The following is a 17,459-nucleotide window of genomic DNA, read 5'->3' as shown; positions in this document are numbered from 1 at the left end:
AGCTGAAAGATTAATGAGATTGAGATAAATAGATGGGCTCAGGTAGTTTGGGGTTGCAAACCCATTCCTGTAGTTAGGACCCTGAACTCATGTCTGGGAGTGCATTCCTCGTGTATTTAAGGTCAGTTGTGTGTGTAAGAATGATAACATGCTAAAATGGTTAAAAGTATGTATAAATATGTACAGAGTTAATACACTGTAATTGGCCAATTGGTGGGTACAATTTTCTAAGTTGTAAGACACCACAGAAGCCAAGTGTATTATATATACAGTGGATTCCGGTTATTTGGTCCACCGGTTAATTGGGTCAGCTGTTTATTTGGGGCAAATCTTAAAAAACAGAAACCAATCGAGAAAATAACCAGGGTTTACTTCGCTTAATTGGGACAGCATGCTGTTTAATCGGGGCAGGAGACTGCAGCACTGGAGATTACTCTACGATTGTCTCCGACGGTACCACATTGTTCAGTCGAAATTCTTGATGTCCCAACCATAAAACAATAAAAATAAATTAGCAGTCATCTGTTTGTTGGGCTTTTCTGTTAGTGAAATCTATCATAAATGGACAGTAAACTCAATCTTACTGAATTTGCGATAATACTGACAGCTGGAATTCTGTGGGTTATTATGGTGAAATGTGTTTACACTTCCATGAAATCTTCAATCATATAAAAAAATATAATTTTCAGAACCTTCTCTTCATTCCTATTTTTGAAGCTTCGTAACTTGTTACTCCGTTCTCACTTGCACGTATCGTGTTACTTGCAATTTATGTGTGCCGTGTTCTTTGTTATTGATTGCTTATCTTTTTACTGTTTTAAATTTTAACCCCCACCCACAAATGTCAGTGAACAGAAATGTCAACTAGTTTGTATGTACATATTATGGTACGTATTAATTATTCTGATTATCACGTATATTCTTCCGATTTTCACATATCATTTAATTTTTTAATTGGTAAGGTAATAAAGGGTAAATTTGTGCTTAATATATCTTTGCTTTTATAGCCTGTGGATAATATTCCTCCAATTTTCGCTAATTAGAATGTGATCACAATGACCGGCGCTTACTGCACATCGTATAGTGAACGGTACTTTATTATGTTGAGTTCGTCGTAACGTGATTTGATTGTACAGTGAACCAGTTGTAAAGCGAGGGTCCACTGTGTTTTTAACTATTTACGCGAAACTTCAAATAATTGGGGCAGCCGCTTAATCGGGCCAAAATGCACTAGTCCCGATGTGTCCCAAATAACCGGAATGGACCGTACATTATTTTACAAACCTGGTAGTTAAGAGGTAATGACTTCAGTTATGGCTGATTTTATTATCTATATTAATATGGTTGGCAATTAGTTTTCTCTGTTTGACAATGCTGAGGGCTTTACCGAAGTGGTAGCAGAGATATGCTGAAGGAAAAAGGTTATTTATCAGTTTTTTATATAGCATCCTGATGTATTATTGATGGTTATTTCCTTATTGCTGCAGATGGTTGCTATCCTGATGTATTGTGCTAGTATAATATTGGCATGCAGTCGTTTGGATATATTGGAATACCACTGTGTGAGATTGACTACTTTAAAATTAAATGCATCACATTTCGTGTACAGATTTATGGTAGCTTTGCAGTTTTTTATGGTAATATTGAGATCCAGAAAATTGGCTGTAGTATCAGTTTTTTTTTTTTTCTTTCTTTCTCCTAGTTTGAGCTCATTGGGATATGTGTCCATACGCCATATACAAAGTTATCTTTGTATATGACACACACATACACAGGTGGTTATAAAATAAGTTTCCCTATTCAGAAGTCCCTAGTGTCAAAACGGTTAGAGTTAGCACTCTGAAAATTGGTGGGTATGTCATTTAGAGTATTGGGAAGAAATTATAGAAGAAAAAAAATTAGTTCAAATTTCTGCCACAAGGGGAAAAACGGTGCTGCACATATGTAAAAGTTGTCGTTTACTTCAAGACACGCTGTTTACGCAAAATGACATCTTGTTAGATAAAGGCAGAAAGACCAATGCGACTGTCAATAACCATTATGGCTCTTACAAAAAAAGGAACATTCTCTTTTAGTAAAATTGTTCTACCAGAATAATAGTAATGCAAATGCAGCACCACGTGAATATCTTGCTTAAAGGACTTTTGATGTCAGTGGGGCTTGGAAAACTAATAAAGAAATTTCAAGTGACCGGGATTTAGGTGTAATTCCAGGCAGGGGACGACCACGTATCGGAATGGAGGTAGTGGATTAAGTGGCAGTTGCAATGGCCTCCAGGTCAGAATGCGAAACACTACTAGTCACTAGTGATAGAAGTGTATCAAGAGATTTGAACCTTCCTTGGTCTACTGTGCATAAAGTGCTTCAAATAATTTTATGCTGGTTCCCGTACAAGATTCACGTAGTGCAAGAACTAAAGTCTTACGATCAGCAACAACAAATAGACTGCTCTACGATTTCTGGCTCTTATGAAACTTGATGATACATGGGCTCGAATGATCCTGTGGTCTGATGAGGCACATTTCACTCTTCATGGGACTGTAAATGCAGAAAACTGCCACATAGGTGGAACTTCTTGTCCATCTGCTGTCATGAAAGACCACTACAAAGTCCGTACATTAAAGTATGGTGTAGATTCACAGCAGAGTTTATAATCGGACCATTTTTCTTTGAAGAGTCTACACCTCGTTGCCCCCCCCCCAAGGTATACAATAACTAGTGCACAGTACTGTGCTCTTCTAAGAGATCACATTATTCCCACTCTGCAAGAAAGGCAATGCTTGGAGACCGTAGTGTTCATGCAAGATGGTGTCCCTCACCACATTAGTCGACAAGTGAAGGAACTGCTCCATTCAGCATTCGGAAATGACTTCATCATTTCTAGAGACTTTTCGCAGTTCTGACCTGCCCGATCAGAAGATCTGTCTGTGATTTCTGGCTATGGGGATACCTGAAAGACAGAATTTACTGTGGCAGTATATAGATGCTTGTCAATTTGAAAGCAAGCATTAAACAGCATGTAGCCAACTGTTTTCAGAATGTCATCTCAAGTGAAGGAAAGCACATAGAGTAATATCTGTAGATTTCTAAGTTCAGTTATTAAAATCTAATCCCTTGGTGGCGGAAATCTGAACCCCCACCCTTTCTACAAATCGCTTCCCATACCCTAAATGACATACCCACCGATTTTCACAGTGCTCTCTCTAACCATTTTGTCACTAGGGTCTCCCGAATAAGGAAACATTTTATAGCCACATATATTTTGTTTTTTTATTTCTTTTTGATCTCTGTTGAGCTGGCTGTGATGTATACTTTTTCTAGCTGCTACGTATACATCATAACAGAAACAGAGACTTTGTTTATTGCTGTGCTTCCTTTGGTTTTGGCTGCCGACCCTTAAAAACATAGTTAAAATTTTCGGTACTGCAGCATTAAGTACCATTTATATATTTTAATTTAATTTTATTTATATAATTTTATAGGTAATTGCTTTTATTTTTCAAGCAATTTTATAGGTAATCTGCTTTTATTTTTCAGGCACTTTTAATTAATTTTTTCCGTTGTAGCTACAGCTGTCAGGTCAGCACCTACTCATACACTTATTTAATCTATTTTTCTATATTTCATTATGGTTGCTGGGCACTTCTGTTATTACTAGCAGTGTCCTGGATCCATAATCCACTATTATTTATTATATATTATTATTAGACGTTCCATTTTATCATTACAACTTTTATTATTATTATTATTATTATGTATATAATTACATCAGTATGTAAGATAAGGATATTGAATAATAGTGTATAAAGTACTATACAGTACTATAAAAGTATTCAAAGTGAGCCATGAGGCCAAAAGAATCTATGAAGGCTAAGATAGTCTGAGTTGGTTTAATGCATTATACTATATAAATAAATAAATACAGCAATACCCCGCATAGTACCGATAATTGGTACCGAAACTGTTTCGTGTTATGTGAAACTGTGCTGATTGAGGTATAATTATAATGGGTTTAAAATGAATGCGTACCAGGGAAACAGTCTATAAACAAATTATAATAAATCTATAAACAGTTTGCCCTTGATAGCCAATTAAAAGGATTTGAAATAAAAAATACTGCAAAAATTTTATTAATGAAAAGGTAACATCATGAGAGATGAGAAAAAAGTTTTTATTGTTTATTTGGGTATTTCAAAAATGAAGTTTGGTGATGTCGTCTCTTCTTTTTCTCTGTGTACAAGTCTTTGTAGCATTGAATCCCATCTTATAAAATTTGCCATATCTGGATGCTACATCCAACATTTGGATCTCCATTCATAATTGCCTCGCAGGCAATGCCAAGCCCTGAAAAACTTTCTTCAATTCTTTTCGTGCCACTTCGGTGTTATCCATGTCAGAATTGTTTTCCTCTTCTTCATATGCAATTTTTCTTATCAATTTCAAGGAGAGTTGCATCATCTAAGTTATTTGCATGTGAGTCAATGCAGTCATGTACATTGGTAGTGTTCAAAGTTTCGAATCCCAAGTCTTTTCCGATCTTCACAATGTCTGCGGCAATTGTCTGAACTTGCGATTCAAAACCAATGAAATCATTTGCCAAATGGGCAAAACATGCTGCCAAACATAACGCATGTTGTTGGCAATGATTTCTAACCAAGATGCAGATATATTTTCGATCGTATTTAGAGGGGGGTAAAAAATAAATTGTGAAATGAAAAGTTTGAAAAGCTGTCATGTCGTCTCAGGATGGAATTAAGAAAAGTGGACACTGTTGCCACTGACTGCCTGAGGGTACTACTGTCATATGTGCAGCTTATATGAAACAATACAGTTGGCATCGCAGCATATATGTAGAGTATGAGTCTAGGCTATTGAATGAGCTTTAATATGTACAGTAAATTTTCAACTTAAATTTAATTGAAAACCGTGTTATAGTGAAACCTATGCTGTTTGAAGCCATGCTAAGTGGGGTATTGCTGTATAATTAATAAGTAGGGGGCTTCACCCCTGCTCGTTTTGCTCAGCAACCCCCACACATGCTTTTCTACGTAAAAGACACCTGGCGAAACACACAGATCAATATCTAATCAGGAAATGAACTGTGTAGGTTTTTACCTGTGCATTTGTGATGACATAATTGCCCCACCCACGTTTGCCACGTGACCTGCATCTCTCTTCTTCCATTGGCTACCCCACCACGTGGCATTTTCATTTACATAAATATCACTATATAATTATTTACTTGCATTTACATAGATCACTTAGGAAAAGGCCTTTTGCTTCAGGTTCCATAATGCATGAGGAATATTGTTGCATCCAAAAAGAGCAAGACTAAAATATTTAACTGAACCATTTGAAAACTATACAAATATTTAAAATACAGCAGACTCTCGATTTACTGGGATCGCATTAACTGGGAAGCGGATTAACTGGCAGGGAGACTTCAAGACTCCAGAGAGAAAGGGAAAAAAAAAAAAAATCCACCGGAAATCATAAAATTCAAATAATAAATAGAATAGGTATAAAAAGATATTTTGCAAGTCATAAATAAGCGACAAGAAGCAGCTATGTTATTGTTATTTTTGGTTTTTAGGAGCATTAGCAACTAAGGCCATATTGCTCGAGGGATATGCATTGGTCATTCCCTGACCTTTCCGCATCCTCCGTATTTGGTGGTCACGGGCTCTAACCCTGGTCTAATCAAGAAGTGTGTGCTGTGCACTGCTGCTCTTGCCCACCTAGCTACGGAGACACCCTACAAGAAGCAGCATTATAAGTTGTGATTGGGGGATGAACCTATTACCCCACAACCCCCGCTGTCTTCATATTCTCCGCTTAAATAAACAGAAAGAAAAAACCAAATGTTTAGTTTCTTTTAGTGTGTCGCGTGGATTGCTGTGTTCTGCAGTACTGCAAAAAGAAAAAAAAATTTTTCGTTATTTAAGTCAGGAGTGATTCAGTAAAATATATATATTTTTAAAATAAGTATAATATTTTTTGTTTAGAGATCGTGAAAATGATGGGTTAAAGCAAAAGAATTGTGCTTTCAAATGAACAAAAACTTGAAATTATTGAAAAGTTTGAAGATGGTGCATCCGTTAAATCTTTAATGAACCATTATAATGTTGGTAACCGAACCATACACAACATCGTAAAAAATAAAGGGAATCTATTAGATTTTGCTGGGACATCTGATAGCATTCAAGGCATGACTAACAGAAAAACAATGAAACTGCCTACATACGAGGACCTCAAGAAGGCAATGACATTGTGGTTTAGCCAACAAAGAGCAGAAGGCATTCCAGTATCTGGGGTAGTTTGTGCAGCAAAGGCAAAATATTTTTTCGACAAATTAAAACTACAGGGCGATTTTAAACCATCTTCTAGGTGGTTGATGCAGTTTAAATAGAGGCACGACATTCGTCAGATTTCCATTCAAGGTGAAAAATGAAGTAGTGATGCACTGGCCACCCAAGAATTCGCCATGTGTTTCAAAAATTTATTGAAACCAATGCACTTGTGCCAGAGCAAATTTAAAATACCAACAAAATGGGATTGTACTGGAAATGTCTGCTGTCAAAAACTTTGGCTTACAAAACCGAGGTAAAACTCCAGGACATAAAATGCAAAAGCAAATATTGACAGTTCTTTGCTGTACAAGTGCTGCCGAGTCTCATTCTTTGAAACTTTTCGTAATTGGAATGGCCAAAAAGCACAGGCTTTCTCGAGTATTTCAATATCAAATTTACCTGTCGATTACTACAACTATAGGTCAGCCTGGGTGGACAGGGAGATATTTTCCAGTTCGTTTAGAACTAAATTTGTGCCTTCAGTGAGGTAACATCTGGCATCACTGGGCTTGCCACAGAAAACTGTCCTGCTATTAGACAAGTCACCAAGTCATTCTAATGAAGAAATTCTAAAATCAGACTGAAATATTTTCGTCAGATATTTACTTCCCAATGTGACGGCTTTAATGCAACCTATGGATGAGGGTGTCATCCAACAAATGAAAGCAATTTATTGCAGAAATTTATCTCTCAATTGACATTTTGGAAAAACCTGACTATCGGATGCAATTTATGAAGTTTTAAACAGCATGGAAATAAATAAAAAGCATAACCTTAAAAAGGTCTTGGCTTAAAATTTTACTGGGAAACTATGGAGGATTTGAAGAAAACTTTGAAGATCTGGTACCAGAAATGCTACAAAATTTGCAACAAAATGAGGGGTGTGGGGATGTTGATGAGCAGTCAATTCACGATTGTCTTAATTCTAACAAACATTTAGCTGGCCATGAAGTACTAAATGATGAAGAAATTTTACATCGTGTAACAACTACTACACCACCACTAAATAATAATGGTGTACCTGAAGAAGAGAAAGAAGAGTTGATATTGTCACAAAAAATTAGCCATGGTGTTGGTTTAAGCCATGCAGAAGCATTTCTTGACTACCTGGAGCAGCAAGAAGATAGCGTTCTCCCCAAAAAAATGGTTGTAAGAAATATTTGAAGTTCCATTCTTCAAAAGAGTTGTAAAATGAAAAAAAAAAAAAAAAAAAAAACTTCTATATTTTCATATTTCTTTAAGTGAATTGGTTTTCACTGATCTCTCTTTTTTTTTCGTAAAATTAAAATATAAAGTATTATGTTAAAAAAAAAATGTTTTGAAGATATCAGTAGACTTTTTAAGTTAAAACAAAACTTGTATAAAAATATATTGTGAAAATTATTGTGCACCACCATCGGCAGACTTTGGCACCCGATGCATGCATACATCATTACCTATAGGTATGTTCTTATACCCATGCATGCATCATGTTGGACATGCAAGTAATGCGAGGTATTTTTTTTTTTTTTTTTCGTTTTTTCAGTTTTTTTTTATCCATCGCCATATTTTTTAGGTACGTTGCTGAACATTTTTCTATATTTTTGGATTAACAGGGAAATAAGTTATCCGGGATTTTATTTTTACCATCTATCCTGAAAAATTGAGAATCTACTGTATTTACAAATATACAAACTATATCAGGTCCTTTCATCAGCTGACATTACAATGGAACATCAAATGATGCTGGGCATGGTCATCTATTAGAGAGTGAAGCATGTGCATGAGGTTGAACGTTATGGAGGCAGTTATCTTTAAATGGAAGACAACAATGTAATTATTTACCTGCACATTTGTAGTGATGTAATTGCCTTGCCCTCTTCTCCCATTGGCTCAAATAAATATCACTAGGAGCAAAACTTTTAACGTATAGAGATAAAATAATAAACAAAAGGAAAAATAAAATAGAAATAAAATAAAAGTAATGATAGCGAGGCCAGTTATTGATAATAGGATACACTGAGTGGTACATTGATGAGGGCTAGCACCATTCAATACATCTAATCAATAATTAGCAAAAGCTATCTGTTTGTCATCTAATATTTAGGCTATTTACCAGAACAAAAAAAAAAAAAAAAACATTTCACCCATCCATTTGCTCCAAAAATTTGTCCATTTCTTCCTTGAATTTATTTAAGACAACAGATGGCAGTTTGTTCCAGTAATCAATTACCCACTGGCTAAAGGCAAATTTCCACACATCTGTTCTACAATGTCTTTCCTCAATTTGAGTTTATGCCTCCTCACGTTTGTAATCTGAGCAAGAGAAAGAATCCCATCAGCATTGAGCCTGCTCAAACCATTCAAGGTCTTATACATCTCAATCATATCACCTCGCAGGTGCCTAGTCTCCAGACACTGCAATTTGCAGAACTTTAGCCTTTCTTGGTAACAGCAACACTTTGTTCCACTAACCAATCTCGTTTCCCATCTATGAACTTGTTCCATCAGACCTCTAAACAGTACTCAAAGTGTGGCTTGACAATTACCTTATATAAGGGGATAAAGATCTCCTTATCCCTGCTATAAAAATTCCTGTATATCATTGACAAGACTCCATGACTTGCTCTGGCAGCCTGTCTGCACTGTCAGAAAACTTAATATCTGATTGCACAATTACTCCCAGATGTTTTTCATTCTCCACTACCCTGAGTGGAGAAACACACAGTTGATACATTTCTCTGGGGTTACTGCTACCCGTATGCAGTACTTTGCATTTGTCTATATTTACCAATGAAAAAGAAAAGCCTTATGCTGAAATAAGGTGAAAAGAAAATAAGAGTAAGGGTAGCAATAGCTCAATTCCTCTTGAATTACTCTAATAGATCTTGAGGTATAAAATTTAGAGTTAGCAAGCTGAAGGGCAAAGACAAAGAAAACTAGCTTCTAATAAGGTACTAGTAGTATTTTATTAGATGCTATTTTTCTCTGCCTTTGGCTTTCGTCTTGCGAACTAATAGTACTAATGATACCTTTATTAGATGCTCTTTTTCTCTAACTTTTGCTTTCAGCTTGCTAACTCTAAATTTTATACCTCAAGATTAATTAGAGTAATCCGAGGGAAATCGAGGTGCTATTGCTGTCCTTATTCTTACTTCCTTTTCGTTTTATTTCAGTATAAGCCCCCCCTCCCCTTTTTTTTTTCACTGTTATAAATAGCTTAAATCTTTTTCACTGGTAAATAACTTAAAATTTCACTAGTAAATAGCTCAAATACTTCTCATTCCACATGTAATTTTTAGTTGGTGCTCAGTTTCTGTATTATTTGCTTCACTGCTATCCGTAAGGCCAGCTGTTATTCTGCCAGTATGCTGCTGAATTTGAATATACTTTGCTGATAATTTTAATATAATTTTCGATTATTATTTGGACCTAGTTAAACTTACATATGACAAACAAAAACAGAGAGCTTTTGCTAATTATTGATTGGATGTATTGAACTGTGCTAGTCATGTCAACGTAGTATTCAGTGTATCCTATTATCAATAATTGGCCTTTTCATCATTATTTTTTATTTATTTTTTATTTTTTTTATTTCTATTTTATTTTTATTTTATTTCTATTTTTATTTTTATTTTATTTCTATTTTTATTTTATTTCTATTTTATTTTACTTTTACTTCTATTTTATTTTATTTTTCTTTTTTCTTTTCTTTTATTATTAATTATATTTATTTATTTATAGGGTATAATGTATTAAACCAACTCAGGCTATCTTAGCCTTTATAGATTCTTTTGGCCTCATGGCTCACTTTGAATAATTTGAATACTTTTATAGTACTGTACTTATAGTAGTACTTTATACACTAATTATTCAATATCCTACATGCATACATACATATATATATATATAATTGCCTTGATTGTTTATATATATATATATATAATCAAGGGTGGCTGGGGGGCTAAATTAAGAATAAGTGGTGTAGAAAGAATGTTCTTAAAATAATTAGTATAAATTAATTAATAGCCAATACACAATTCTATAAGATAATTCGAATAAATTTAGACTGTTGGCTCCTTGATGGCATGGAGACCAAATGATGTAAATATCACTACAAAAGGGAACTAAACACCTATCACAACAATTATGACCAATTCTATTAAACAAAAATAAATTAAAATGGACTGACTATTGAACCCCATCTCATCAGACAGCAATAAGGCAACGATGGTCAAGGAATCATTGAATTTAAAATGTTAAACAAAGCAGTTCAACACATTGTTTTCTCTGACAGTATAGTGGTTTTATAACTTGTTTGGAGAGGTCTGGGTTTGAGTCCTCATAGACTAGATCAACTTCTAGAGTCTTCTTCAAATAAGGCTGTGGTTAACTGATCTCAGGAAGAAGGAAAGGGAACAATTGGCTTGCAAAGTGTTTTTGGCATCTTGTCCATCCTTAAACAATCAATAGAAAGTGCCTGCAGCACTCACCAAAATTCCAGCTCTTGGTAAAAATTCTCTTCTGGATCACAGCTGGAAAGAACAGACTTACCTAGAGTGACTGATTCTTGCTTTCTAAATAAGATGTTTTCTACAATTAGCAATTTTAAGTTTTTAGACTGCAAATTACAAAAGTTGTGAATGATTTATTCAGTACTTTGTGTGAATGAATAGCTTTTGATAGAGAATGGAGCAGAAGAATCCTTTTTGCGAGATATGTCTTTGCCCCACTGGAGAATTACCTGGAGATCGGCATTTAAGGAATTGGTAGCAGATATTCAAGAAGTTGAAGCTGATTGAACAGGGCAAGGTTTCTTAAAATGGAAAGTGGAATGCAATGGGCTATCATCTGCAAAACTATGATAGAATTTCCAGTCAATGGAAGAAGGGCATTAATAAACAAGAGGAAAAGAGTGGGGGAAAGAACTGAACCTTGGGGGACACCGGTATTAGCAGAGAAGTTAGAAGACAGAGAGTCATCTACCATCACCCTCAGTGAGCGATCAGAGAGAAAACTGGATAACCAATTACAAAAAACAGTTGGCAAACCATAAGATGGAAGCGTGTTTAGAAGACTTTTTTTATGCCAAACACGATCGAAATCCTTTGAGATGTCTAGAACAACCGCTTGTGTTTCACCGAACTTTCCATTGAATTTATCCACAAATGGGTAACATAAGCCAGAAAATCACAAGTGGATCGACACTGATGGAATCCATAATGGCGATCGTTGATCAGACAGAAGGTTTCCAAGTAGTTTAAGAATTGGTGGTTAATTGATTTCTCCATTACTTTAGAAAGAGTAGAAGTAATTGCAATGGGACAATAATTGAATGGGAGGGATTTGTCTCCCTTTTTAGGAACTGGCTGGATATGAGCCAATTTCCAAGCAGAAGGAAAAACACCTTTGGAATAAAAAATTGAAAAAAGGCAGCAAAGAACAGAAGTAAGTTCAGAAGTGCAGGTTTTGAGAACAAGTGGAGAAATACCATCCGGACCTTGAGCTTTCTTAGCATCAAGATTCATCAAAATCCTTTTGACGGAAAACCACAGGAGGCATTGATTGGAGTGTGTTGGGAATAGTGGGAGGTGTTTTACCAAGATCATTAATACGTGAGTTGGAAGAAATATGGGATGCTAGCAGGTCAGCTTTATCCTTGGCCGAAGTGACAACAGAACCATCTGATTTTGACAGAGGTGTTAGCAGAGATGGGCAAAAGTTGTGGCCAAGCTTTGGCAAGAGACCAGAATGCTCGGCTACCATTAGGTTAAGAAGCAAGTTTTCTACTCTTAGCCCGTTCAAAATCTAGTTTGGACTGATTAATAACTGCTTTACAATTGTTGCGAGCTTTGGCGTAGGCAAAAAATGAAACTGAAGAATTGGAAACAAGCCAATTACGATATGCAACATTCTTCTCTTGAACAGCCTTAGCACATTTATTGGAAAACCAAGGTTTAGATAAAGGACGAAATTTTAAAGTGGAGTGTGGGATAAAGGATTCCATTCCTGCAAGAATAATTTCACTGACATGATCTGAGCAAACGTTGACATCAGAAGTTTTGAAACAGTAATCCGACCAAGGAAAAGAAGTCTCGCAGGTCATCCCATTTTGCATTCTTGTAATGCCAAACAACACGAGGTTGGGAATAGCCATGAGATAAAGGTTCCATTGGAGGAGAGACAATCACCAAGTTGTGATCTGAAGTGCTTAAAAGACCTCTCACTTCGACCGTGTACTTAGGAGGGTTGTTGGTGAGAAAAAGATAAGTTTATTGGCTATATGATTAGGATTGTCCGGTATTCTTGTAGGTAAATGAACAATCTGTGCTAGGTCATTAGTAATTGCAAAAGCCTCGCATTTCGACCTGCTGGGTCAGTGTGACTAGAAAACGGAAGCCAGTTGGAGTTGTGAACATTAAAATCACCAAGGAAAATTACCTCATTGTTAGGAAAGTTGGACTGGAGAAAGTCAAGTTGCAAAGAGAGGAAGTCGAAGAGCTCCAAGTGATTAGTGGAGTTGGGGAAACGGTAGAGACAACAAATGAATTTGACAGAATGAGGTAGAGAAATTTTAAACCAGAGAAGATCGAAAAGAGGAGATTCCAAATTACCAAGTCTCTGACAGAGAATATCGAAACGGACATATGCCCAAGTACCACCTTTGAGGCGAAAGGAATCATACAGCGAATAATTTGGGCAACTGAGTTGAGAAGTAGTTGAATCAACCGATAACAGAAAAAGTACATGGGGTTTGGCAGACTGCAAGTGGAAATGGACATCATTGTGATTAGAATTGAGACTGCGTATATTTGTGAAATGAACTAGAAAGTGTTTGGGAGTTTTAGATCTTTTCGCAGATAAGCTTACTCTGTTAGTTTGCATTTTAATATATTGAACAAAATGAAAGAAAGTGGGTAAAAACCTTTTTACTCCTTTCTTTAAACAGAAATGCCTTTAAACACATGCTAGTATGAGCTTCTTCTTTGAATTTATTCCAACTACCCACTTGCACAGTACCAGATAGAAGTTTGTTTCAGTAATCAACTACCACTGTCTGAACTGAAAGCAAAGAGTTATTGGACATGCATTTTACCCTAATAAGTTAATTTTAATATTTTTTATTTATTTATTTTTTTTTTTTAGTTTCATTATTCCTTTATAATTTCTTTCATTTTTGCATTTCTATTAATATACAGTTGTGCCCCTGTATCCGCTGATTCAGTTACCCGCGGTTAACCACGGGGGAAAAAAAAACGAAAAAAGTTAACATGTACTACTCGCATGTCCAATGTGATGCTTCCCTTTATTTCGATGCTACGCACTAAATCAAACTAAACATTTGGTCTTGAAGTGTCCTGGTTAATCCAATCATGGTAAATAAATCGAGAGTCTGCTGTAATTTATTATTACCATATATAACGTTGTCGAATAGATGTGCGGAAATTTGGCTTTAGCCAGCGGGTAGTTGATTGCTGGAACAAACTTCCATCTGTCATTGTGGGAAGTTGATAGCTTAAATAAATTCAAGTTAGAACTAGACAAACATTTGGTATGAATGGATGAGTGGAATGGGAATTTTTTTTTTTTTTTTTTTTTTTTGTTGATGCTGTATAAGCTTGCCTTTTTTGCATCATATGCCTCTACTAATGCAATTATGGAGGTTTGCCTTATGGATTTTTTTTCTTCTCATTTTCCTTATTTTGTATTTAAAATATTTCTAAACTAATGTTTTTGTAAGAATGTGGTGAGCTATTTTCATTATTAGCTGCTTAGTTCAACAGCCATGTACACGTGTTATCAGCTTATGTAGGAGTGAGTTGATAATAAAAGTTGAGTATGGTAGCAATACTACTATACCCCCCCCCCACAGTATTAGTAGCATTATTGGTTTTTCCAGCACTGAACTCTGGGAAATGATGCAAGACAGCAAACATATATATAGCATAAGCAAAAAACTCCCCACATTTCACCCATCCATACTCTCCAAAAACTTGTCTAGTTCTTCCTTGAATTTATTCTAAACATCCACTTCCACATCAACAGATGGAAGCCTGTTCGAACAATCAACCACCCACTGGCTAATGGCAAACTTCCGCACATCTATCCTGCAACCATCCTTCCTTAACTTGAATTTATGCTTTGTGATGTGTGTAGTATCAGCCAGAGGAAGAATGCCATTAACATTTTAATGTATTCAATTCATTCAAGGCCTTAAACACCTCAGTCAGATCCCCCTGCAGGTGCTTAGTCTTAAACCTTTCTTTTCTTTAGCAACTGAAGCCTTTCGAGGTAAGATGCCCTTTTGTTCCCATCACCAGTCAGGTTGCCCTTTTCTGCACCTGGTCCAGCAGATCTATGTCCTTTCTAAGGTGAGGCCTTCTAGACCTGTATACAGTACTCAAGATGTGGCCTAACCATGGCCTTCTACACGGTAATAATCACCTCCTCATCCCTGTTAGCAAAGTTTCTGTATAGCAATGACAAAACCCCATGAGTTGTCCTGGTTTCATGTCTGCACTGCTCAGAGAATTTCATATCTAACTGCCAATTACCTCTAGGTTTTTTTAATTTATTGTTGATAAGTTATTCTGGGATTACTGCTACACATATGCAGTCCTTGCATTTGTCAATGTTAAACTTTAACTGCCATTTCTCAGCCCATGAACATAATTTTTCCAGACCTTGTTGCAGTAGCTCACCATGATGACTGTCACTAACCACCCTGCCAACCTTTATATCATCTGAACTTAGATATTAAGCCTGATATACCTTCATCAATATCATTGATAAATATTGAAAACAACAATGGACCCAGCACTGAACTCTGGAGAACTCCACTAATAACATTAGTTCAAGAAGAGCGGTGCCCATTAATAACTACTCTCCATCTTCTTCCACTTAACCAATCCTTTATCTATAATAGTAACTTGCCCTTAATGCCACATTGCTCCAGTTTATACAGTAGTCTTTTATATACAACATTATCAAAAGCCTTCCTGAAATCAAAGTATATGACATAAAAAATTATGTTTTGTATACTGTTCCATGATCACTACATCATAGTACCCTATCAGATTGGTTAGACAAGACTACCCCTTAAAAAATCCATGCTGTAACTGAAATATAATTTCATTCATGTCCAGATGGTCCCATTACTTCTTTACACAGTAACTCCATTATTTTCCCTGGAATAGATGTTAAGCTAACAGGTCTGTAATTACCAATGTCACCTTTTGATCCCCTTTATGAATTGGGGATACATTTGCACATCTCCAGTTCATAGGGACCTCCCCTGAATCCAAGGAAGAATGCTAGCAGAATTATGACTAAGAATTTTTTTCCCTCCTGGCTTGCCTCTTTTAATAAAATTGGATAATTTCCATCCACAACAGCACCTTTTTTATGTTTAGCTTCAACAATTTCTCCTCCACTTTCCTTTCAGTTATCACAAAGTCCTTTAGCTTTGTTAGTTAGTTTGATAAACTTCTGGCATTCCCTCCCCTAAAGAATTCTTCATGTGTGAATGTAGATACAAAATACGTATTCAGTTTGTCAGCAAAAATTGAGCAGGGTCATCAACAGTTAACCCATTGACATGAAGTGGCCCAATGTGATTCACCCATCCTATGCACTTTTCTTCTCTGCCACGTGTCTCAATAGCTCATCTGACATCCATTTAGGTCTGAGCATTGAACGCTATTTCTTTGTTCGTATGAAAAGGCCATGCACTCCTGGCCATGTCGCCGTGATGAGTATTATTGTCTCCAGTACATGTTCTGTACTTATCAGCAATAATAAAGAAAAGCCTAGTAGCTTCTATGATTATTTTCCTGAATGCTTCCCGTTAATAGAATTTTATATTGTTAACGTCATTAGTTAATCCCTCTGAACAAATTTAAAAACTGTCTGAGACCACCGTAATTATGATTACTTTTCCAAAAGCCTTTCTCTTTACCCTTGATAGTAGTTATTTCTTTAATTAAGTTTCACATTAGTACACTGTGATCGCTGCCATCCAGTGGGTCTTTTACCTGCTGATTCTTAATGCATGAATAACACTGATAACTAAATCAAGAGTATTGATTCCTCTTGTTGCATTGCAATAACATGCTGTTGTTGAAAACAGTCACCCAAGAAATCTACAAAAGTCTTGCTAGTGTGTGAGTGACTAATCCACAAATTCCAGTCAGCATCTGGAAAGTTAATCCCTCATAAGACATTCTGATTTACTGGTCCACTCTGTAACTGTTTGGTATACTCATTAGTCATTAGGCCTATAAGTGTAAGTAAGTGTAAGTGTTTTCAGTGTCAAACGGCACCAGGGGTTTCCCCCATCTCCGCGTTGCTTTTATTGTGGGTGTACCAGTTCACTGGGAAGGCCAGAGATTTAAAAGTGTATGGATTATGGAAGTGTGGTGTTTTGTACCGTTGTTCCTCTGGCCATTTAGCCGCTGGACCTCTTCTGAGGCCCAACGTTGCCCCACTTACGCCCCGTGGAGGCAGACCAGGTACCTGATAGTCTTTAGTTCACTCTGGCAGGTCCTGCCACCTAATTTCCTGAGATTTCAGTGGCTAGGACCTTAAAAAAAAAAAAAAAAAAAAAAAAAAATTTTTTTTTTTTTACACATATATGTATAGATATATGTGTGATATCTCTCGATTACGTAGGGTGATGTCGCTTGAATAAGGATAGACCGAAATATGGGCGTCAGTTAATTTGGATTCATTGAATTTATGTGTTTGGGGGAATTCGCTTGTGTAAAGATAGAGAAGGGGGGGAGAATTAGGCCTATAATGCACTCTTACTCTCAATTTTGTTTTCCTAGTGATTTTGTTTTCCTGTTTTCCTATCACACCAAAATGACTCAACATTGCACTGGCCACCCATGCCAACTGAATGCACTGACTTAAATTTAGTATGCTTCTTAACTAAGCATGACCCCACAATCTCTCCTGTCTGGTGTGTCTTTCTTGTATATGTTGTGCTTTCCATATTCAAATTCAACATTGCTTATATCTGATTGACACTATGTCTCTGCTATCCCCACAAGGTCTGCATTTGGTGACTTAATCAGTACTTCAAATTCATCAAATTTATTTAGTGTCTGTGGTGGAATCAATGAGCCA

General features: G+C 36.1%; 1 protein-coding gene across 3 annotated transcripts in view; it reads left to right on the top strand.

Annotated features, from left to right (window-relative positions):
* LOC150087235 (ras-specific guanine nucleotide-releasing factor RalGPS1-like) overlaps nt 1–17,459 on the top strand; it is a 419,169-nt gene that overhangs the window by 311,736 nt on the left and 89,974 nt on the right. The window lies entirely within an intron of this gene.

This window comes from Mastigoproctus giganteus, chromosome 4 (assembly GCF_048544385.1).
Source record: "Mastigoproctus giganteus isolate SK-2022 chromosome 4, ASM4854438v1, whole genome shotgun sequence".
NCBI classification, from domain to species: domain Eukaryota; kingdom Metazoa; phylum Arthropoda; class Arachnida; order Uropygi; family Thelyphonidae; genus Mastigoproctus; species Mastigoproctus giganteus.
Note: the sequence above shows the minus strand (reverse complement) of the source record. Positions and strands in the feature narration are given on the sequence as shown.